At 36.5% G+C, this 24463-nt stretch overlaps 2 long non-coding RNA genes across 2 annotated transcripts in view; one reads left to right on the top strand and one right to left on the bottom strand.

The window, feature by feature from the left end:
* The first annotated feature begins 101 nt into the window (after nt 1-101).
* Nucleotides 102-2191, top strand: LOC120890822 (uncharacterized). The gene is made up of 3 exons (XR_005735278.2): nt 102-253; nt 459-541; nt 1498-2191. It is a non-coding gene; the product is annotated as an uncharacterized LOC120890822 (long non-coding RNA).
* A 4615-nt stretch (nt 2192-6806) lies between these two features.
* LOC120890823 (uncharacterized) overlaps nt 6807-24463 on the bottom strand; it is a 185320-nt gene continuing 167663 nt past the window's right edge. Inside the window, exon 3 of the long non-coding RNA XR_005735279.2 lies at nt 6807-7685. This is a non-coding gene — a long non-coding RNA (uncharacterized LOC120890823). The remainder of the gene's footprint in view (nt 7686-24463) is intronic.

Consider the following 24463-nt stretch of genomic DNA (forward strand, 5'->3'; position numbering starts at 1 on the left):
AGACTTGGTCCCCAAGTTGACCCTATTGGGAGATGATGTAGCTTTCAGGAGGTTGGGTTTTGTGGAAGGCCCTTAGGTCACTTGGGAGATAACTTAAAGAGAATTATGTGACACTGACCACTTTTCTTTCTCTCTTTGTTCCTGGTCAGGAGAGGAGTGGTTTTGCTCCATCATTCATTCCTGCCATGATACTCTATCTTTCCATAGGCCCAAAACAAGAGCCGGTTGATCATGGACTGGATTCTCCAAAACTGTGAGTCAAAAGAAGCTTTCCTTCTTATAAGTTAATTATCTGAGATACTTTGTTACATGACAGAAAACTGACACACACACTACTCAACTTGCACTTTTTCAGCAAAATTTACCCCAAAGTTTTGGTCAAATAGCCCTGGACAGCTTTAGGTGACCTCTCTGGGCATCATGAGAGTAAAATGGGGACTTCTCTTTTTATTTTAAAGGGACTCAAGATGTGACAGTTGAACCAACGCCTCACCATAAAATGCAAGGGAAGTGACAGAAAGAGTGACAGACAAATTAAAGAGTAAGTTCTGTTTAGCAATTTTGGGTGACAGCACTTAAAATTTTTAGCTCTAGGATTGTTTAGGAATGACAGTATGCAGCTGAGAAAGGCAGCTTATCCGTTATAAAAAGAAATTTGTGCGTGAACTTAGAAAAAGCCGTCTTCAAAAATGGAAAAAATTCTTTACATATGTTATTTAAATAATAACCCATTAACCTTTTATACAGGTCTTCAAATTGTCTATTGCCACATTTCAACATTAGCCCAACATTTGAATCAAATCTTTCAGACAGATTTTGTTTTACTGCTCCTATAGAAATGTCAGGAGAAATTGGAGTTAGCCTTCATTTGTTGTTGATATTGTTGTCATTTTTCTAACCAATGAACTTTGTTCTCATGAGCATCAACTTCTGACCATGAAGATTAAGTCTCTTTTTAGTAAGGTGCTCACTGCATGTAATAACAAATAACACTACAACCTGGCTCATCTCATATTGAAAGCAATCACTTACTGAGCACTTACTACGTACAAGAAACTGTACTAAGTACTTTGTGCTCATTATTTGTTTCTGAAATATACAACGAACACTCAAGAAATGTGTTTTTGGTGGAAGAGAAGAAGGAAGAAGGAAGGGAAGGAGAGAGGGAATAAAGTTTCATCATCACTTACAGCTTTTACCGAGCACTTACTCTTTGTAGTCATTTAAGAACTTGAAAAACAAGTAATTGAGCAGGTAGAAATATTCCTTTTTCATTGGGATTTATTGAAGTAAGTCCCAAACCAGGCTATATACATGCCCAAATTACCTCTTGATTTTTGCACTTACAGTCTTCAATCATGAATCATTCTACTGCCAACAACTTAGACTAATAGCTCAGAAGTAAAGAAGTTTAAAAATCAGAGTTTTTCTCACTTCGGAGAAACTCTAAGGTGAATCCAGTTTACTATAACCTTCTTGCTTTCCCTTTTCTTTTAGCACTCCAAAGATTTGAAGTCAAGAAACAACCCTCAAGGTGTAAACAACAAGTGATTACTCATAGGTGGTATAATCAAAAGATGAGTGCTAAAGTCCAGGCCAGGACTGAGTTGTCATCCAGAGAGAGATCAGCCCAAGCCTGTCCAAACATTCATTATAAACATGGTTCAGAATGTTTTCTATGGATTTGGTCCAGATTTTTGCCATATCCATATCTCAAAAAGTTGATCCATTCCAGTGCTATAAACTTTCAAATAATAAAAATGATTTGATCATAAGGGGAAAAGGGGGAAAGAAAACATTCACAGACTCAGAGGAAGGTCTGAGCAAATAAGGACAAGTGGTTCACAGGAGAATTTATACATCACAAACTGAATTTCAACAAGTTATTTAGGATAATTTCTAGTGAATGATGAAGTTGGAATTTTACCATGTATAGGGTCAAAGTGTCATGGATATTGGTCCCGTCACTATTTCAGTGTTATTGCTGGTCCTTCATTCGAGATCATGAAATGATTACCTTGTAAACTATAAAATGAAATGCACGCCCTCAAATTTCTGTTGTTTTTGAAGTGTTGAGTAGAGGATGTTACTGGTACTGTTAATGTTAACTATGTTTGATCATATTGTTATTATGCTGATTAACAACTTGCAGCTAGTCCTCCACCTCCATGTTTTTCTCACTTGCAAAACAATAAAAACACACAGCCATTTCAATGCTTTTCTGTGTTTTCTGCTCTGTTCCCAGCCTAATTGGGTTCCCAACTTGTTCCCACTCAGCTCTTGACCCACAGCCTGAAATTCCATTTGCTGCTCCGTTTTTATCTCTTGGGGCTTGATATTAGGGGGAAAAAATATAATTTTCTTCACAGATGCAGAAAAATAATATTCAATATTTAACTAAAAAAACTTTTCAAAATTATCTTAAAAATAGACTTTCTTAACCTGAGAAATACTACCACAGGTCTATAGCAATCATCATATTTAATGACAAAATTATACATTAATTTCAATTTAAGTGAAAAAAAAAACAATGCATCCCCTATGCTAGTACTACTGTTTTAATTCAGTATTATACTGGAAGTCTTAGAATAAAAAGGTAAGAAAAAGAAGTAAAATTTATAAAAATTAGAAAATACAAAATTGCATATTTCATCCAATGTGATTATCTACCTAATGTTTTTAAGAGAATCTACAGACAAACAGTTGAAACAAATGAGAAGTTCAGCAAAGTTGCTAGATTAAAGTAATTTAACTAGACAGTATATTGAATTCTTACTGTGAGTCAGGCACAGGTCAGGGTATTTTCCATATATTACCTAATAGTTTTCAGTAATCTAATGCAATAGCCCCTTGAGAGTATTACAGTAATCATTCACAAAGAAAACTGATATACAGAAAGTTTAGTTAACTAATCATTATAGATTGAATTTTATTCCTCCCAAAAGATGTGCTGAAACTCTAACCATCAGTACCTGTAGATATGAGCTTATTGAAAACTAGATCTTTGCAGGCTAAGAGCTATTTTTTAATAAAAATAAGGTGTATATTCAGGGTTCCTCAGAGAGAGAATCAATAAGAGAGAGAGAGAGAAGAAGAAGAAGAAGGAGGAGGAGGAGGAGGAGGAGGAGGAAGAGGAGGAGGAGGAGGAGGAGGGATTTTTTAAAGGACTTAGTTCATGCCATTTTGGAGGCTGAGCATTCCCATGATAGGCCAACTTCAAGTTGGAGACCCTGGGATACTGGTAGAGGGCTCCATCCCAGTTTAAAACCTCACAATGAGGAGAGCCTAAGGTCCAAGCTGTGAGAACCTGGAGGGCTGTTGGTATAAGTCTCAGAAGCTAAAAGCCAGAGAACCTGGAGTTCTAATGTCCAAGGGCAAGAGAAGATGGATATTCCAGCTCCAGGAGAGAGAGAGAGAGAGAGAGAGAGAGAGAGAGAGAGAGAGAGAGAGAGAGAATTTGACTTTTCTTTGCCATTTTGTTCTATCTAAGCTCCCAGCCAAATGGATGGTACTTTTACACACTGAGGGCAGGTCTAGGTCTAGGTCTCAGTCCACCAACTCACATGCTAGTATGCTATGGAAAAACCCTCACAGATACAGCTACGGTGCTTTACCAGTTCTCTAGGTATTACTTAATCCCAATAATTTGACACCTAAAATTAACTATCATAGGGGCATTTTAGGGTATTCTCACACATGATATGACTGTGCCCTTATAAGAAGAGAGAAATCTGAACAAAGAGTGTACCATGTGACAAGGCAAGCCAAAGAGTTCCAAATTGCTATCATCACCAGAAGCAAGAAAGAGGAAAAGAAAGATCCCCTTCAGCTTCAGAAGGAGTAGGGCCCTACATGCACACCAGTAAAAACAAGTTGGAAAATACAGTATAAAAACAGATACTATTCACAATTGTATAACTACAGTCACCTTGAAATGGGTCTAATAATGAATATTCAGGATTCAGTCAATTCTCATTCGTGGCAATTATGTTCAGTGAAGTTGCCACAAACACCAAAACAGCAAATACTAAAACTATTGCTCTTAGCGGAAACACATTGTTAGGTTCCTGTGAGCCTCTCACTACAATATTTTCATCAATCAATCAACACATAATCTCATCTTATGTGTGTTACTGTTTAAAGACCAACTTACTTCATATTTATTATTAACTCCTTACCACTGAACTCACAGTCGTTAGTACTGTAATTCATGCCTAAAGAAGTTTTATCTAACACATGTAATTTTTCCATAAGGCACATCACAGCTTTCTTGTACTTAGGAACCTTAGGCATGACCTCAACACTTTCTTCAGGAGCCATTTTAAAAAAGAAAAATCATTAACAAAAAGGCATAAAAATATTTTTTTAAATGACACTAAATGAACCACAAAAAGAACATTTATGTTTGCAGTGTGAGAGCTAAAATGAGAAAGCAGAGCACCACTTTATTCCAACTCAGCTGAGAATGCTCACGCCTATTGGACACTCAAATTTTCATCACTGTGTTCATGTCCAAGCTCAGTGAGTATTGACAGGCAAGTTGCAAATAAATTTTAGGAAGTAGGCAAATTCACAAGTACAGTAGCTCTGAATAATGAGGACCAACTGTATTTATGGAGAAAAGCACACAATCTTATAAAAGGACAAAAAAACTCGACCCTAATAAATGGAGATTCATATGGCTATGAATAGAAGGATCCAATTATAAAGTCACCAGTGAAGTTGGAAAAAGTAAAAGAGTTATAACTCTGGTCTGGGATTTGGGTTTGGGTGTGTAAAGTACTGGCTTGTCACAGAAAAGGAATTTGGGATGGGGGGCGGGCAGTCCACACAGGTGAAGAGGTTATCATTAAAATGATGGCTTTCAAACAAACAAAAGACTCTACTTCTACCATGAATTAACTCCATCAAAACCCCAAAGAGTGCTTTTGTGGAATTTGACAAGTTGATCCTAAAATTCACAGGAAAAAGTAAAGAACCAAGAACCTCTAAAACAATTTTGAAAAATTAGGTATTGAGACTTATTCTGACAGAAATTAAAACTGAGAGTAGAGCTAATCAAATTAATCAAGACAAGCATGATTTGAACATAAGGCTACACAAATAGAATGGGGAAACAGAAGATAGAGACTAGAAATCAGAATACACATGTATAGAAATTTTGCATGTATATAAGGGGGTTTTACAAGTCAGAGGAAAAGGATTAATCATTCAGAAAGCATGATCAAGATCAGTAAGTTATTCATGTAGAAAAAGATAGATTCCCATCTCACACCATATCAAAAATAAATTGGGGAAGAAATGAAAGACCCAAATGTAAAAAGTAAATGTTTAACATTTAGAAAAAATAGAGAAGATGTAGATTCTATGTAAGATCTACTTGGAAGAAGAGAAAAACCTACAAACCATAATGGAAATGTTAATAAATTTGATATTAAATGTTTAAAACTTCTGTTCAGTAAAAGACATCATACAGAGTTAAAATGCAAGATGCACAGGCTAGGAAAAACGTTAACAAAAAGTGAACAGGCAAAATGTGTATAAATCCTACAAAGGAATAAGAAAAAGATAAAAATTGATAATAGAAAGAGACAATAAAAAATGCCAACAATACAATATTAAAGATCAGTAATCAGAAGAATGCAAAAACATTAAATCTCACTTAACACTCATTCAATTGGCAAAAGTTAGAAAGTCTGATAACCTCATATTTGGGTCAGGGTGTGAAAAAAAATAAGAACTTTGAATACTGATGATGTAAACCAAATTGACAAAACTATATTGATGAGCAATTTGGTAATGTCTATTCAAGTCAAAGCAGTGTCTATCCTTAACTCCAGAATTCATCTTCTAGGTACAGGCCTGGGGGAAACTTCTTCACATGTGCACAAAAAGACATGCACTGCAGGATGATTTGTAACAGCAAAAATCCGGGAAATCCCTAAGTACCTATGAATAGTAGATTTGATTGACTATGATTTTAGTCATATAACAAAATACCCTATGAGGGCCAAAATAGGTAAATTCAAGTAACAATAAGGTACAGAAAGATACGTAAGAATTCCACTTATACAAAGTTTAAAACAAAGCCAATTATTGATCATTTATTGATATTTACATGTTTCCTAGTGTAAAAAAAATGTATGGCAATGATGAGCAACAAATTTAAGATGGTAGCTTTCCTAGAGCAGGGGATGGTACTGAAGACAGCCAGTCAATTGTGTATACAAGTTATTATATTTTTAATTCATAACAAATATGTTAAAGGTGAAGAGTTGAAATAAGAGAGACTGGCTTGTTGTAACTCTGTCTGAATAATTACAAAGTCTATCTAAAGAAAAAAGTGTGTTAAAGTGTGTTGAAGTCAGAAGGAATGTCAGTTTAAGTCCTAAATTCAGCACTTGCTGTTAAAATTTAGAGCGTGCCATCAAGTTCTATAAATAAGATAATAGAATGTAGGAATTATACTTAATCCTCTAATTACTCTCAGCTTTAATCAAGCCTTTATTAACATAATGTGTCTAGCTTGGGGGTCTTAAAACCTGAGAGGGGATTTAGGGAAGAGTAATCAAAACAATGAAAAATAAGTAGATGATATAAGAAAAGGCAATGGGAATTGAGATGACTTAGATTAGTAAAGAAAGTGACAAATAAAATATATTGAGAAGGACACCAAGTTGGCTCTTTTTATACTGATGTCTATGACTCAGTTAAGACCTTACTAAAACTACCTGTTTAGATTGTCTATTGATGAGCAACAAATCACTCCAAAATACAACAGACTAAAGCAATGATAAGCACGCATTTTGCTGAGAAATATGTAATTTGGTCAGGACTTCCAGAGGGACAGCTCTTTGCTGCTCCTCATGGCAGCAGCTGCAGCAGCTCACCTGAGATGAGAAGGCCCGCTAGCACAGTGGTTCATTCACATACCAGCACGCTGATGCTGATTAATGGCTAGAGCTATGCCAGGACTGTGGCCCATGATCCTCTCCTTGTGAGTGTCTCCATGGGCTTCTTGAATTTCTTCACTACCTGATGCCTGGATTCCAAGAGTGAGCATCCCATAAAGAAAGTGCATGACATTTTTAATACCCCATCCTTAGAAGACACAGTCTCACATTCACCTATTGGCTCTATGCTTTTGATTGAGGCCATCATAAAGACCTATCCAGTTTCAGCAGAGAAGTGTCATACATGCAACCTCTTGATAGTGGAGTGGTACAGTTGTAGAAGAACCTTGGGTGAGAAGATATTATTGCATTCATCTTTCAAAAAAAAAACAATTTGCCATATTAACAGCCTTGCTAAAATCTCTTTCCAGGTGAATCTGCTCTTTTCACTGTTCCCAGAACTGAGACCATAAAACCAGGCTCTTTTCAACATTAAGGAAGACTATCCTTTCACCCCACAAAACCAGACATGTTTGTGGGGCTGGAAGTTTTCGTAGAGTCAAAAAGTTATATAGTAATTCATTGAAGGATCATGAAACATTTGCTTCTGTGACCAAAATTAAGAAAAGCTCACCAAAATGTTGATGTTTTGAGATGCTCTTCTGCTTGAGTTGATCCAAAATAACATGACAGCCCATTCATATTTTGTGGAACCCAGTATCAAGACCATGTGCAGAAACATCAGCACTTCGGGTACATTGGGAGGAATTCACACAGCACTTTTTCTGCCACCTGTTAGAAATTAACAGAATGTAAGCCATATATCAAAATCAGATTTTAAAATACTCATGCCCAAAGAAAGACAAGATAGGACTTGGAAAGTTTTTCTTTGAGGTTCTTCCTTAAGTTATTTGACTTGAGATATTTCAACACAATTGTCAAGAGACAGTGTTTATCAATTCAAGATCTTTTAGTTAGCTTCATTATTTCCATTTTCATCCTATCTACCAATTGAATACATTGCTTTCCTCATATTTTACTAAACCTGGAAAATCAACTAACATTTTACACCATAACATGTCCAATCTATCTTTTCTTTCTTGCTGAAATTGTAATACATGCTACCTGAAGGGATACCACTAAGAGCTGACAAGTGAGACAAGTTTGCCCTAGGGACCAATTTGACTATGATGGTTCTTAGATTCTACCTCTATTAGGTTGAAGCATATTAAATTGCTGATAGTGGGACAGTTTTGACCAACAAAAAAAAGGGGATTTGAAATGATTCAATATACATACATTGATTGACCAGGCAAGATGGTTCATACTATAGCGTGAGTATACCTGTAGTCCTGGCTGCTTGAGAGGTTGAGACAGGAGATACAAGTTCAGGGCCAGCCTAAATAACACAGCATGACCCTGTCTCTTTAAAAAAAAAAAAAGAAGAAGAAGAAGAAGAAGAAGAAGTGTGTGTGTGTGTGTGTGTGTGTGTGTGTGTGTGTGTGTGTGTGTCTATTTGTCAGATGGAGAAATTTTCTTGCAAAACTGAAGAAGTCAGGGATTTGATTCAAGGTCAATCTAAGATGAACTATAACTGAAGAACAAAACTGTTTTTCCTTGTACATAAGGTTTTGATGTTAAAGCCTAAAAATTCACCAGTAAATTCTATGTGTGTGGAATCACCCATAGGAAAAACGTAAACAAGAAACCCTTGCTATCTGGACTATGTTTAGCTGCTGTGTAAATTAGCTAATAAAACCTAAATATGACAGCCTTGAAGAACAGGTTTGATGTTATTGGTTAAAGTCCTTTTGGTTTTTTTTTTAATAAGCCAAATTTAACTGGAATCATTAGAGATTTTTATTTCCTAAACTGTCAAATAGAGAAACAAATCCTGATTTTCCAAAAGTAACAAAAAGAATCCTTAAGCAATACTTAATAAGTATTTAATACTATAATTATGATCCATAAAATAGGTATCTGTGAAATGTAGTACCACAATGATTGCAATTATGATTAGTATAATATAATAAGGCTGTGGCAGGGTTTAGAAGGTAATTGCCAATTTCAATTTCTACAAAAAAAATACCATATGCTAAGAAAATTAAGATGAAAGAGATGTATAATTTTAAAACACATTCACTTTCTTGATAATCTTTGGGAATAAACATAGGATTAGGATAAAGGTTTTGTGAGTGTTAGGGGGAAGTACAAAGTTTACCAGAATGGTTAAATGTTTCCAATTAAGTTTTAGAATTTCTCATGTTTTAAAAAGACATGAAAAGCCTCAATTCTACTTGAAGTGCTCCAACTTGAGTGAATTAGCAGTGAAAGGATAAAAGTTACATTGAGTTTAATACATACAATATACTATTCTGAACGTCTCTTTCAAGTGTAGTCAGTAGCTACAGCATAGCCCTCTGGATATGGGAGGGAGACAAATCATTTTGTACACACAGCTCTCCAATTCCAGCCTGACATTCTTTTTTTCAATCACAAAAAAGTGTGGCCAGAGAGAGAAATAGGAGGGCAAATTCATACCTCTTACTTTTTCACATGTGCAGATAAAAAAAAAAGCCATGATCAGTGTCTCATTACATTTGAATCTGTACCATTCATACTTCTTTGAATTCCTCAAAACCTATTTATAGTTTGGCATATATTATCTTTAAGTAACACATTGAGTAGCATTTCTGAAAGTGTTCTCCATGCATTATTATGACATGAAATAATTTCATGTCCATGCTGGGTGTAACAAGGTTACTTGTTTATTTAAGTTCTCATCAGAACTTTTTACATACAAATATTTTATGCAGCCCCTATGTTATATGTAGTGTGGATCATTTCCCAAAAGTTATTTCAGTGATTGAAAACATTTTGTAAAAAATACCTCAATAAACCTTGTGAAACCTGTCATCTCTCATTGATACCAATGTGAACTATGAGTTTTCTAATGACTGATTTCCTGTCATCGAGTTCTTATTTACCTCTCTCAGATTCTAATAGTTTCTACATATGTATTTGGTAGTATATTCAATAAATACTTATCAAATATCTGCTATGCTCTGAGCACTGTTATGGGTCTTAGAGACACAGGAGTGAACAATTTTTAAAATGTGCTTTTCCTTATGGAACTTATATTCTAGTTAGGGGGGATGGCAATTAACACATAAAGGAAGCACCAATGATCCAAATCAAATATTGAAGAAAATAAAATTTTTAAAAACGAACAAAAGATTCTCAGAAAGAATGGTCGCAGCATTTTACTGGGATTGTCAACATGATTTCTCTGAGAAGGGAAACTTCAGACTGAAGAAATATGTAATCATTATTACCCTTCATTATTTCTCTTGTCCTTTGTGCTACTTTTAATCAAAAAAATAAAGGGTATCTAGTAAAAAATGAAAATACACTAAGAATTTTACATTAAAAAACAGTCATTGCTGCTCTAATTCTCCAAACCGACCTCCAAATTCAGAAACAGCCTCTTTTTGTTTTTCTGACAATTACCATTATATGAGAGCCACAGATGAAGGCTGGTAGAGTAGCAAGAGTCAAAGTCCAGGGTTCCTCAGCAATTTCAAAGCCACCATATCAACCTTGAAGTTCCTTTTTTCATCTGAGAAAATCTATTGTCTTCCTTAAGCCCCCATTATTTGGAGCTATTCCTTGCTGCCAACCCCTAACTGATACAGGATCCACTATCATCACCTCAGTTGACTCACAGAAAAGATTCCAACCATACAGATACAATGCATTTTTAATTTTTTAAAAATTTTATTTTAACTAATAAATAAAAACATAAAATTGTGCATATTTATGGGGCTCCATAAATGTGTTTATTCATTTTATAATATTTAAATCAGGTTAAAATATTTATCTCCCAGAAAAATTCTCACTTCTATATGGTGAAAACTTTCAAAAATCCTTTCTTCTCACTTTTCAAAACGTACAGTACATTATTGTTATCTATGATCACCCGACTGTGTAATGTAACACACCAGAACTTCTTGTTCCCATCTATTCAGTTCCTATTGATCAATATTTCCCCCATTTCTCTCCTATTCTACTCTCCCAAACCTCTGGTAACTACCATTCTACTTTCAACCTCTATGAGAGCCACTGTTTTAGATTTCACATGAGTGAGATCATTCAGAACTTGTCTTTCTAAGCCTGGATTACTTCATTTAACATAATGATCTCCAGTACATCCATGTTGCCACAAATGACAGGATTGCATTCTTTTTATGGCTGAATAGTATTCCATGGTATGTATGTACCACATTTTCCTTATCATTCATCAGTTGGTGGAAATTTAAGTTGATTCCATATCTTGGTCAGTATGAACAGTGCTGCAATAAACATGATAATAGTACAGATGTCTCTTTGACACACTGATTTCAATTTCTTTGGAAATATACCCACAAGTGAGATTCTTGTTTCATGCAGTAGTTCTATTTTTAATCCCTTCCAGAACCTCCATACCATTTTGCATGATGACTATACTACATTCCCACCATCAGTATACAAAGGTACTTTTTTTCTCTACCACCTCACCAGAAATTCTTAGCTTTCATCTTTTTGATAATAGTCACTCTTAATAGGGTAAAGTGATAGATATTGTGGTTTTGATTTGCATTTCCCTGATGATTAATGATGTTGAGCATTTTTTCATGTACCTCCACCATGCGGCCTGCGCAATGGTTTCATTAATGAGGTTCTAGGCATAAAGTTAGTTAGAAGTGATGGAAATAAAACACACACACCTTATTTCTATTGCTAGGTCAGAGACAGCTCACCTCTCTGGTTCCTACCTCTAACCGCCCAGCAGGGCAGCAAGGATTACTCAGGGCTAGCAGGAGAGAGAGAGAGTGAACACGCCTGGGAGTAGCCTTTTATTGGGGAACAAGAGATTCAGGGGAGAATTCCATCCAATGAAGGGGGGCTGCACTCCAAGGTCAGGGTCAGTGATTGGGTCCCCGGGGTCAGTGGTCAGGCACACCCCCACACGGATGGGCTCTGTCATCAGGAAAGGGCCGGGAAAGCTCCGACACAGCCAGAGCGCCTCAGACCCTTAACGGAGCCATCCAATCATGTGTCAGAAATGGCTTCCCACATGTACCTTCTAGCTACTTTATGTCTTCTTTTGAGAAACATCTATTTTGTTCTATTGCCCATTTAAAAAATTGGGTTATTTGTTTTTGCTATTGCTTGCTGTCTTGCTGTTGAGTCTTTGGTGTTCTTTATATATTCTGGATATAAATTCCTGGTCAAATGTGTAGATTTTCTCCCATCTGTAAGTTGTCTCCTTACTCTGATGATTGTTTCCTCTGCTGTGCAGGAACTTTTTAACTTGATATAACCCCATTTTTCTACTTTTGCTTTTGATTCCTTGTCTTTGGGACCTTTACCAGTAACTCATTACCCATTCTAAACTCCTGAAGTATTTCCCTATGTCTTCTTTCAGAATCCTCATAGGTTACATTTAAATTTTTAATTTACTTTAATTGTTTTTTTGTAACTGGTGAGAGATGGAGTCTGAGTTCATTCTTCCACATATGAATATCAAATTTTCCTTGCCATTTATTGAAAAGAGTATCTTTTCTTCAATGTGTATTCTTAAACACCTTTATTGAAAATCAGTGGGCTGTAGATGATGGGTCATAGCCTACTTCTAGGCTCCCTGTTCTATTCTCTTGGTCTACACATCTATTTTTATTCCAATACCATGCTATTTTGGTTGCTAGAGCTTTGTATTATGCTTGGAAAATAGGTAGTGTGATGCCTTCTACTTTGCTCTTTGGGTTTGTGTTGGGGGAATGGAGTGTTTCCATACAAATTTTACAACTGGCTTTTTTACTTCTGTAAAAATGACATTGGTATTTTGATAGGGACTGCACTGAATCTATAAATTGCTTGGGTAATATGGACATTTTAATATTTATTCTTCTAATCCATGAACATGGGATATTTTTCCATTTTTTTATGTGTGTGTGTCCTCTTTGATTTCTTTCACCTCACCAGTGTATTATGATTTCATTGCAGAGACTTTTCACCTCTTTAGTTATATTTATTCCTGAATATTTTTGTAGTTATTATAAATGGGATTAATTTATTGATTTCTACATTAGATAATTTGTCACTGAATTTAGCAATACTAGTGATTTTTGTATGTTTGTTGATTTTGTATACTGAAACTTGAGTGAATTAGTTTATTAGTTCTTGCTATGGTTTGGATCTTAAACATCACACAACATCTATGTGTTAAAGTCTTGATGCTATTGGATGGTGCTGGGAGGTGGAGCCTAGTGATTAGATTGTTAGAGTTGGCCTTAAGGGAATATTAGGACTCTGGAATCTTATGTTTGTTTTCTCTCTCTCTCTCTCTCTCTCTCTCTCTCTCTCTCTCTCTCTCTCTCTCTCTCTCTCTCTCTCTCCTGATCACCAGGAGGTGAGTAACTGCTCTACTATGTGCTCCCTGCCATGATGGTCTCCCTTTCAACAGGCCCAAAGAGATAAGGTCAAGTGACCATGGACAGAAACCTCTGAAACCATAAACAAAATAAAGCTCTGCTCACTTCAAATCACTTCAAATTGATTTCCTCTGGCATTGTGTCACAGTGAAGGACAGCTGACCAATATGGTTCTAATCGTTTTATGGCAGATTTGGGGGGGTTCTCTATAAATAAATAAGACCATGTCATCTGCAAAGAGTGGAAATTTGACTTCTTTATTCCAAAATTGGATGACTGTTTCTCTCTCTTGTCTTATTCCTCTGGCTAGGACTTATAGAACTGTTGAATAAAAGTGATGGAAGTGGGTATCTTTGTCTTGATTTAGATCTCATAGAGAAACTTTCAAGTTTTCACCATTCAGTATAATGTTAGCAGTTGGCTTATTATAAATGACCTTCATTATGTTGAGGAGCATTCTGTCTATTCCTAAGTTGTGCTGCATTTTTATCATGAAGATATTTAGTCATATGCCTTTTCTTCATCTACTGAGATTGCCATATGGTTTTTGTCCTTCATTCCATTGTTGTGGTGTGTCATGTTGATTGATTTACATTTGTTGAAACAGTCTTTCATCCCTGGTATGAATCCCAGTTGGTCATAGTGAATAATCCACATGTAGTTTTGGATTCAGAATGCTAGTATTTTTTTTTTTTTGAGGATTTTTGCATGTAATGTACAGTGGCCTATAGTTTTCTTCTTTTCTTGAATCCTTATCTGGTTTTGCTATCAGAGTAATGACAGCCTTGTGAAATGCATTTAGAAGAATCCTTCTTCTTGTATTTTTTTAATAACTTAATGAAAATTGGAATCAATTATTTAAATGTCTAGTAGAATTCAACAGTGGAGCCATCTGGTCCTGGAGCACATAGTAGAGCAGTTACTCACCTCCTGGGGGAAAGAGAGAGAGAGAGAGAGAGAGAGAGAGAGAGAGAGAGAGAGAGAGAGAGGGAGAGAGAGAGAGAGAGAGAACAGAAGATTCCAGAGTCCTAATATTCCCTTAAGGCCAACTCTTAACAATCAATCACTAGACTCCACCTCCCAGCACCATCTAATAGCACCAAGCCTTTAACACATAGCTGTTGTGTGATGTTTAAGATCCAAACCATAGCAAGAATTAATAAATGAATTCACTCAACTGAATTTTCTTTGATGGGGGTTCTTTTTGATGGGAGACATATTGTTATAGAATTAATTTCATTACTTGTTATTGTTCTGTTCAGGTTTTTTATTTCTTCATGATTCAATCTTGGTAAGGTGTTTTTGTGTTTAGGAATTTCTCCCGTTTCTTGTTTATTATCAAACCCACTAGAATATAGCTGTTCATAATAATCTGTAAAGATTTTTTTTGTATTTTTGTTTTGTCAGTTGTAATATTTCCCTTTTTGCCTCTTATTTTATTTAATAGAATATTTTCTCTTTTATTGTGGGGTGGCCAGCATCTTGCCAGGGAACTCTTATCTGCTCAGAGAGATAAACCTCATAAGAATTTGTTGTTGTTGTTGTTGTTGTTGTTGGATACATTTTATTTATTTATATGTGGTACTAAGGATCAAACCAAGGGCCTCACATGTGCTAGGAGAGTGCTCTATTGCCTTTTAAAGTAAAAAATAACTAGTGAAGAACAAAAGACAGAGTCAGAATTAATTTGAAAGGATGGAGCACCTGATAGATTTAGCTCACACAGGAGCTGGAGCTGGACAATTAGAAAATGGCTCCTGTGGTTTACTTAAGGGGGTACATCAAAGGAAGGGATAAAGTTTCAGGGGTGGAGTCTTGCTTTATGGTGTTTTGAAGTTAGCAGGTTGATTGACATCTTGGCAGGTCACACCAATCTCTGAGAGGCTGTGTGGCTGGGTGGTGGTAGCAGGTCATTCCCATCTCCAGTGCCATGTGGGACCAGGCAGAGCAGAATAGAAATTCACATGTATTTGGGTCATCTCACCCCATGGGACTGCCACAGGAAGTTCCCAAACACCAGATGTTTCTATTCACTAGGCTTTGATGCCAATTTAGTCCACACACAGCCCATGGATGGTCTTGACACTCTGTATCTTAGTCTAGCCAAGGTATGTCTGAAGAACCAGATCTTTTTTATTTTGTATTATTTTTCAGTCTCCATTTCATTTCTTCCTGTCCTGATCTTGATTACTTCTCCTCTTCTACTAACTTTGGGTTTAATTTGTCTTGTTCTTGTTTTTCTAATTCCTTTAGATGCAGCAATAGGTTATTTAAAATATTTCTACCTTTCTGATGTGCTATAAACTCTCCTCAGTATTGCTTTCTTCTATATCCTCTAGGTTATAGTATGTTGTATTTCCATTTTCATTTGTTTCAAGAAATTTTTAACATTTTATTCTTGATTTCTTCCTTGATCTATTAGTTGTTCAAAAGCAAGTTGTTTGATTTCCATGTATGTGTAATGTTTCCAACATTTTTCTTATTATGGCTTTCTAGCTTTATTACATTATGGTCAGAAAAGATACTCGGTGTACTTTTAATTTTTTTAAATTTGTTGAGACTATTTTGTGGTCTATCATATAATATATCCCAGAGAATAGTTCATGTGCTGATGATTAAAAAAAATTAAGTATATTTAGCAGCTGTTATATAGAATGTTTTGTAGAAGTCCATCAGGTCCATTTAACCTAAGATGCAATATAAATCTGATGTTGTTTTTGTTGATTTCCTGTCTGGGTGATATGTCCATTGATGGAAGTGGGGTATATTATGGTTTAGATAGGAGGTGTCCTCCCTTTTGTGAGGATACAAGAAAATTTAGAGGTCAGTGTTTGTGATATAAGAGTCTTGACCTGAGCTGGGGATGTGCCTCAGTGGTAGAGTGCTTGCCTAGAAAGCATGAGGTCTTGGGTTCAATCGTCAGCACCAATAAATAAATAAGAGTCTTGGCCTAGTTAGTGCATTAATCCACTTGAGTGGATTAACTGACTGATAACCATATGCAGGTATGTTATGGCTGGAGGACGTCGTTCACTGAGCAAGTCCCATTGGGGTATATACTTTGTCCCTAATGAGCCAAGCTTAGTCTCTCTATGCTTCTTAGTTATGTTCTGAGCTGCTTTTCTCCTCCACCCTCTTCCACCACGATGTTCTGCCTCACCTCAGGCCTGGAGCAATAGAATTGGACATCTATAGACTTAGGCCTCTAAAACCATGTGTAGCAAATAAAACTTTTCCTCCTCTATATTGCTCTTGTTAGGTCTTTTGGCCACAGCAACAAAAAAGCAGAGTGAAACAAAGTGTTAAAGACCCAAACTATTAGTGTGGTGAAGTCTATTTCTCCCTTTAGATCTATAATATTGGCTGTGTGAATTTGTGTCCTCAGATCGAAAATTTTTCCCCTATAGATTGGATCCCTCTATCATTACATAAGGTATTAGTCAGTTTTTTGTCATTGTGACAAATCCCTGAGGAAAAACAACTCAGAGAAGGAAAGATTTATTTTGGCCCAAGTTTCAAATGTTTCAATCCTGGAGATTAGTGCTCTATCTGACATGTGTGTGTGTGGCAAAAATTTGACCCCAAAATCTTCACCTCATTGATTGTTTATTTGCGGAGAAGAAGCTTTTTCGTTTGAGTCCATCCCATTTATTAATTCTTGATTTTATTTCTTGCACTTGAGGAGTCTTGTCAAGGAACTTGGGGCCTAATCCGACATGATGAAGATTTGGGTTTACATTTTCCTCCTTTAGGCACAGAGTCTCTGGTCTAATTCCTAGGTCCTGGATCCACTCTGAGTTGAGTTATATGCATGGTGAGAGATAGGGGTTTAGTTTCATCTTACTGCATATGGATTTCAGCTGGCTCCATTACAGAAACATCATGGCAGAGAAACATGGAAGAGGAATACTGCTCAGTTCCTGGCAGCTAGGGAATAGAGAGGAAAAGAAGGGGCCAGGATGAGAAATACCCTTCCAGGACATACCCCCAGTGGTCTACTTTCTCCAACTATGCCTCCCACTACTTCCCAATAGTTCATACAGTTGTCAATGTATTAGTCCACAGATGAGATCAGAGCCCTCCTATTCAAACACTTCCAAAATGTCCCATCTCTGAACATTGCTGCACTGGGGACCAATTCTTCAAACATGTGAGTTTTGGGGAACATTCCATATACAAACTATAACTCTTAATGACCTTCCTTGTCTTTTTTATTGCTTTTGATTTAAAGTCTATTTTATGTGATATAAGTATGGCTACTCCTTCTTTCTTTTGGATTCCATTTGCATGGAATACTTTATTTCATCCCTTCACTTCTATTCTATGTGTGTTCTTAGAGATGAAGTGAGTTTCTTGTAAGCAACATATAGTTGGGTCTAGTTTTTTAAAAACATTCAGTCATTCTAGATCTTGTAATTGGAGAATTTAATCCATATATATTCAAGGTAAGTATTGACAGGTATGGCCTAGCTTACACTCATTATGTAAGTAATTTGTTTCCTCATTGTGTTCTAGTTCCTTTCTTTCTCCCTCTCTTACAGTTTTCTTGTGTGGTTAAGTGAACTACTCTAGTACTGTGTTTTAATTGCTTGCTTATAATTTTGGGTTTGTTTATTACAGACGTTTGCTTTGTGGTTACCATTAGGCTTACAAAATAATCCTTTGGCTATATGATTTATTTTGAAATGACAGCAACTTAATATGCTCGAATAGAAACAAAAGATGGCAGCGAATAGAGTGCATCATCCCCGTGTACTGTGTCACTGAGCAGGTGAATAATGAGTTAGAACGACCAAAAGCTATCTTGTTAGGAATTTCCAGCAAAATTGGGGTGCACCGAAACCTAGAGGAAGGATTTCCATCACCGAGGACCAGTCACTGGGTCTCAAACGTGAGAGAACTATGCGACCTGAGATCCAGGCTGACTGATTCGCGGCCAGCCCCGTGGCTAGAGACAGTGGGGCGCGAGAAGCGGCCAGCAACACAGAGAGACACAGCGCTGAGGATTCTGTGGAATCCTGCAGGCTGTGTCTTCACGGAGCTCCGGGCTGAGTTCGGGGTTTGAGACAGGGGAAGGAAGTGGTCCAGTTCTATCCCCCACACCAGACAGTCCACCAAGGAAGCCAGCAGCCACCATCTTGGAGAGCTGACGTCACCATCGCCAGTTTCCGACAGATTGCAACAATAAAACAGGTGTGTGTTATTCAGCCCATCTCCCACACAGCGGGGAATTCGTATAAAATCTCTCCCTGGCTTTCTGGGGGAGGGATTATCAGAATAGAGACAATAGAGACGTGGGGAAAGGTAAAGGCACCTGACCTCCAACTCCCCCTCCCATCAGCTGTGAAAACGAAACCTGTCTTGCCAGCTCTGGGGGAGGGGCAAATGGAAGAAATCAAAACAATAAGGTGCCAGTTCCCAATAGCCACCCTCCACACTCAGCAAACTGCAGGCCCAGAGTACAGTTTGAACTGCCAAGAGGCATCACACTGGGGAAGGCCTGGCTAGCAGGAGAGGCCAGGGGACAAGAGGCCAGGAATAAACCTAAGCTAACAGGTTTTTGAGAGACACCAGGGGGGAGGAGGGAGCGGCCTCACACAGACTGTATCCTACAGCCAGAGGGCAAAATCTTGGCCCGGAAGGCACAGCACCACCTACTGGAAGCGAAGAAAATAGAAGCCTAACAGTGCCCTTTTTCTCTCTCTCTCTCTCTCTTTTCTCATTTTTTTTAATTCTTTAATTTTTTAATTTAAATTTTTTTTGTTAATTATTTTTTTCGTCAATTGTAATTTTTTTCAATTGTAATTTTTATTTTACTGCATTTTACTATTGTTATTTTTATCATTTCTTTTCTTTTCTATTCTTTTCTCTTTCTTTCTTCTCTCCCCCTCTCTTTCTTGGTTTGCGTCCTTACCTTTTCCCCATCTTTCCTCTTAAGCATGAACACCCAGATTACATATAACTTACTAAATGCAAATAGATGAATACTATGAATAGGTCTATAGTCCGCCTAAGCCCTTAACTACCCCCAAGTACTCCTGTCTATTCTCTTGTTAATATCCACCTGCATTTGAGTAACCCCCCAAAGAAGCTAACATCTACTAACCTCCATACCATCAAATCACTCGACCTTAACATAAAATCCTAAGTCCAAACCTCAGTTCTCTATATGCCATCAAAATCTGAAGGCCTTTAATGAAACTAATGAATTTACCTTAAATCACAATTAAATCCAACATCTCTAAACATTGTCTCCTAACACAAAGGAGAGATAGTGGAACCATAAAAACCAAAACAAATTTAAAGGAGAAAACAGAAACACAGCAGTCAAACAGAGTTGGGAAGTAACTTGAGCACCATGAAAAAACAAGGGAAAAAAGGATTACAAACAATGCAGGACAACTTAAATACACAGGAGAACCTAGAGGCATCGGAAAAATGGACAGAGAAAGAACTCAAGGCATACCTAACTCAGATGGAACAGAATCTTAGAGAAGACTTTAGACAGCAAGTTCAAACAATGAAAGTATAATTTGAAAACGAATTAAATAAGCAAATTCAAATGGCAAAGAACGAGCTCTACCAGGAAATAGAGACTTAAAAAAAATCAAACAGTAATCCTAGAAATGCAGTAAACCATAAAACAAATTAAAAACTCAAACGAGAATATTACAAATAGACTAGATAGTAGAAGCCAGAACATCAGACAATGAAGACAAAGTTTATCAACTTGAAAAGAATATAGTCAACACAGAAAGGATGCTTAAAATACACAAGCAATCTATCCAAGAGATATGGGATGTCATAAAAAAACCAAACCTGAGAGTTACTGGGATAGAAGAAGGTATGGAGGTTCAAACCAAAGGAATGAACAATCTATTGAATGAAATAATCCTAGAAAACTTCCCAGATATGAAAGATGGAATGGATTACCAAATCCTGGAAACCTATAGGACCCCAAATATTCAAAACCGTAATAGACCAACTCCAAGACACATAATTATGAAGATATCCAACATACAGAACAAGGAGAGAATATTAAAAGCTACAAGAGAAAGGAGGCAGATTACATTCAGGGGTAAACCAATTAGGTTAATGGCTGATTTTTCATCACTGACTTTGAAAGCCAGAAGATCCTGGAACAACGTATTTCAAATGCTAAAATATAATGGATTCCAACCAAGAATACTGTATCCAGCAAAATTAAGCTTCAGATTTGACAATGAAATTAAAATATTTCATGATAAACAAAAGTTAAAAGAATTCACAGCCAGAAAACCAGCATTGCAAGGCATCTTGAGCAAAATACTACAAGAAGAGGAATTGAAAAACAGCACCCAAAACTAACAGTGGGAGGTAACTCAGTAAAGGGAAGAAAAAAAAATAAACAACCAAAAAGGAAAAACTAGCCATATTAAAATAAATAAATAAACAAGCATGACGGGTAGTACTAACCATATATCAATAGTAACCTTAAACGTTAATGGCTTAAATTCACCAATCAAGAGACATAGGCTAATAACCTGGATTAAAAAAACAAATCCAATAATATGCTGCCTTCAGGAGACTCATATGATAGGAAAAGACATACACAGACTGAAGGTGAAAGGTTGGGAAAAATCATACCACTCACATGGTCCTCGGAAGCAAGCAGGAGTGGCCATACTTGTATCGAATAAAATCAACTTCAAATCTAAGTTAATCAAAAGGGATAAAGAAGGACGCTATATACTGTTAAAAGGAACCATCCACCAACAAGACATAACAATTATCAATATGTATGCACCAAACAATGGTGCTGCAATGTTCATAAAACAAACTCTCCTCAAGTTCAAGAGTCAAATAGACCACAACACAATAATTATGGGTGACTTCAACACACCGCTCTCTCCATTGGACAGATCCTCCAGACAAAAGCTGAATAAAGAAACTATAGAACTCAATAACACAATCAATAACCTAGACTTAACCGACATATATAGAATATATCAACCATCATCAAGTGGATACACATTCTTCTCAGCAGCACATGGATCCTTCTCAAAGATAGACCACATATTATGCCATAGGGCAACTATTAGTAAATATAAAGGTGTGGAAATAATACCGTGCATCTTATCTGATCATAATGGAATGAAACTGGAAATCAATGATAAAAGAAGGAAGGAAAAATCCTGCATCACCTGGAAAATGAACAATACGTTACTGAATGATCAATGGGTTACAGAAGACATAAAGGAGGAAATCAAAAATTCTTGGAGATAAATGAAAATACAGACACAATATATCAGAATCTATGGGACACAATGAAAGCAGTTTTAAGAGGGAAATTCATTTCCTGGAGTTCATTCCTCAAGAAAAGAAAAAACCAACAAATAAATGAACTCACACTTCATCTCAAAACCCTAGAAAAGGAAGAACAAAACAACAGCAAATGTAGTAGAAAGCAAGAAATAATTAAAATCAGAGCGGAAACCGATGAAATTGAAACAAAAAAAAAACCTATTGAAAAAAATTGATAAAACAAAAAGTTGGTTCCTTGAAAAACTAAATAAGATCGACAGACCCTTAGCCATGCTAATGAAGAGAAGAAGAGAGAGAGCTCAAATTACTAACTTATGGGATGAAAAAGGCAATATCACAACTGACACTACAGAAATACAGAAGATAATTAGAAATGATTTTGAAACCCTATATTCCAATAAAATAGAAGATAACAAAGATATCGATAAATTTCTTAAGTCATATGATTTGCCCAGATCGAGTCAGGAAGATACACACAATTTAAACAGACCAATAACAAAGGAGGAAATATAAGAAGCCATCAAAAGAGTGCCAACCAAGAAAAGCCCTGGACCGGATGGATATACAGCAGAGTTTTACAAAACCTTCAAAGAAGAATTAATACCAATACTATTCAAGTTATTTCAAGAAATAGAAAAAGAAGGAGCTCTTCCAAATTCATTCTATGAGGCCAACATCACCCTGATCCCGAAACCAGACAAAGACACTTCAAAGAAAGAAAACTACAGAACAATATCTCTAATGAACTTAGATGCAAAAATCCTCAATAAAATCCTGGCGAATCAAATACAAAAGCATATAAAAAAATTGTGCACCATGATCAAATAGGATTCATCCTCGGGATGCAAGGCTGGTTCAATATATGGAAATCAATAAATGTTATTCACCACATCAATAGACTTAACCATAAGAACCACATGATCATCTCGATAGATGCAGAAAAAGCATTCGACAAAGTTCAGCATCCCTTTGTGTTCAAAACACTAGAAAAACTAGGGATAATAGGAACTTAACTCAACATTGTAAAAGCTATATTTGCTAAGCCTCAGGCCAGCATCATTCTGAATGGAGAAAAACTGAAGGCATTCCCTCTAAAATCTGGAACAAGACAGGGATGCCCTCTATCACCACTTCTATTCAATATAGTTCTCGAAATACTAGCCAGAACAATTAGACAGACAAAAGAAATTAAAGGCACAAAAATAGGAAAAGAACTTAAATTATCACTATTTGCAGATGATATGATAATAGATCTAACAGACTCAAAAGGGTCTACAAATAAACTACTAGAGCTAATAAGTGAATTTAGCAAAGTGGCAGGATATAAAATCAACACGCATAAATCAAAGGCATTTCTGTATATCAACGACAAATCTTCTGAAATGGAAATGAGGACAACCATGCCATTCACAATATCCTCAAAAAAAATAAAATACTTGGGAATCAACCTAACAAAAGAGGTGAAAGATTTATACAATGAAAATTACAGAACCCTAAAGAGAGAAATAGAAGAAGACCTTAGAAGATGGAAAAATATACCCTGTTCATGGATAGGCAGAACTACATCATCAAATTGGCGATATTACCCAAAGTTCTCTATAGGTTTAATGCAATGCCAATCAAAATCCCAATGGCATTTCTTGTAGAAATAGATAAAACAATCATGAAATTCATATGGAAAAACAAAAGACCCAGAAGAGCAAAAGCAATTCTAAGCAGGAAGTGTGAATCGGGAGGTATAGCGATACCAGATTTCAAACTACACTACAGAGCAATAGTAACAAAAACAGCATGGTACTGGTACCAAAACAGGCGGGTGAACCAATGGTACAGAATAGAGGACACACAGACCAATCCACAAAATTACAACTTTCTTATATTTGATAAAGGGGCTAAAAGCATGCAATGGAGGAAGGATAGCATCTTCAACAAATGGTGCTGGGAAAACTGGAAATCCATATGCAACAAAATGAAACTGAATCCCTTTCTCTCACCAGGCACAAAAGTTAGCTGAAAATGGATCAAAGAGCTTGATATCAAATCAGAGACTCTGCGCCTGATAGAAGAAAAAGTTGGCCTCGATCTACATATTGTGGGATCGGGCTCCAAATTCCTTAATAGGACACCCATAGCACAAGAGTTAATAACTAAAATCAACAAATGGGACTTACTCAAACTAAAAAGTTTTTTTCTCAGCAAGAGAAACAATAAGAGAGGTAAATAGGGAGCCTACATCCTGGGAACAAATTTTTACTCCTCACACTTCAGATAGAGCCCTAATATCCAGAGTATACAAAGAACTCAAAAAATTAAACAATAAGATAACAAATAACCCAATCAACAAATGGATCAAAGACCTGAACAGACACTTCTCAGAGGACGACATACAATCAATCAACAAGTACATGAAAAAATGCTCACCATCTCTAGCAGTCAGAGAAATGCAAATCAAAACTACCCTAAGATACCATCTCACTCCAGTAAGATTAGCAGCCATTATGAAGTTAAACAACAACAAGTGCTGGCGAGGATATGGGGAAAAGGGTACTCTTGTACATTGCTGGTGGGACTACAAATTGGTGCGGCCAATTTGGAAAGCAGTATGGAGATTCCTGGGAAATCTGGGAATGGATCCACCATTTGACCCAGCTATTGCCCTTCTTGGACTATTCCCTGAAGACCTTAAAAGATCGTACTACAGGGATACTGCTACATCGATGTTCATAGCAGCACAATTCACAATAGCTAGATTGTGGAACCAACCCAGACGCCCTTCAATAGATGAGTGGATAA

Source organism: Ictidomys tridecemlineatus, chromosome 11 (genome assembly GCF_052094955.1).
Source record: "Ictidomys tridecemlineatus isolate mIctTri1 chromosome 11, mIctTri1.hap1, whole genome shotgun sequence".
Lineage (NCBI taxonomy): Eukaryota > Metazoa > Chordata > Mammalia > Rodentia > Sciuridae > Ictidomys > Ictidomys tridecemlineatus.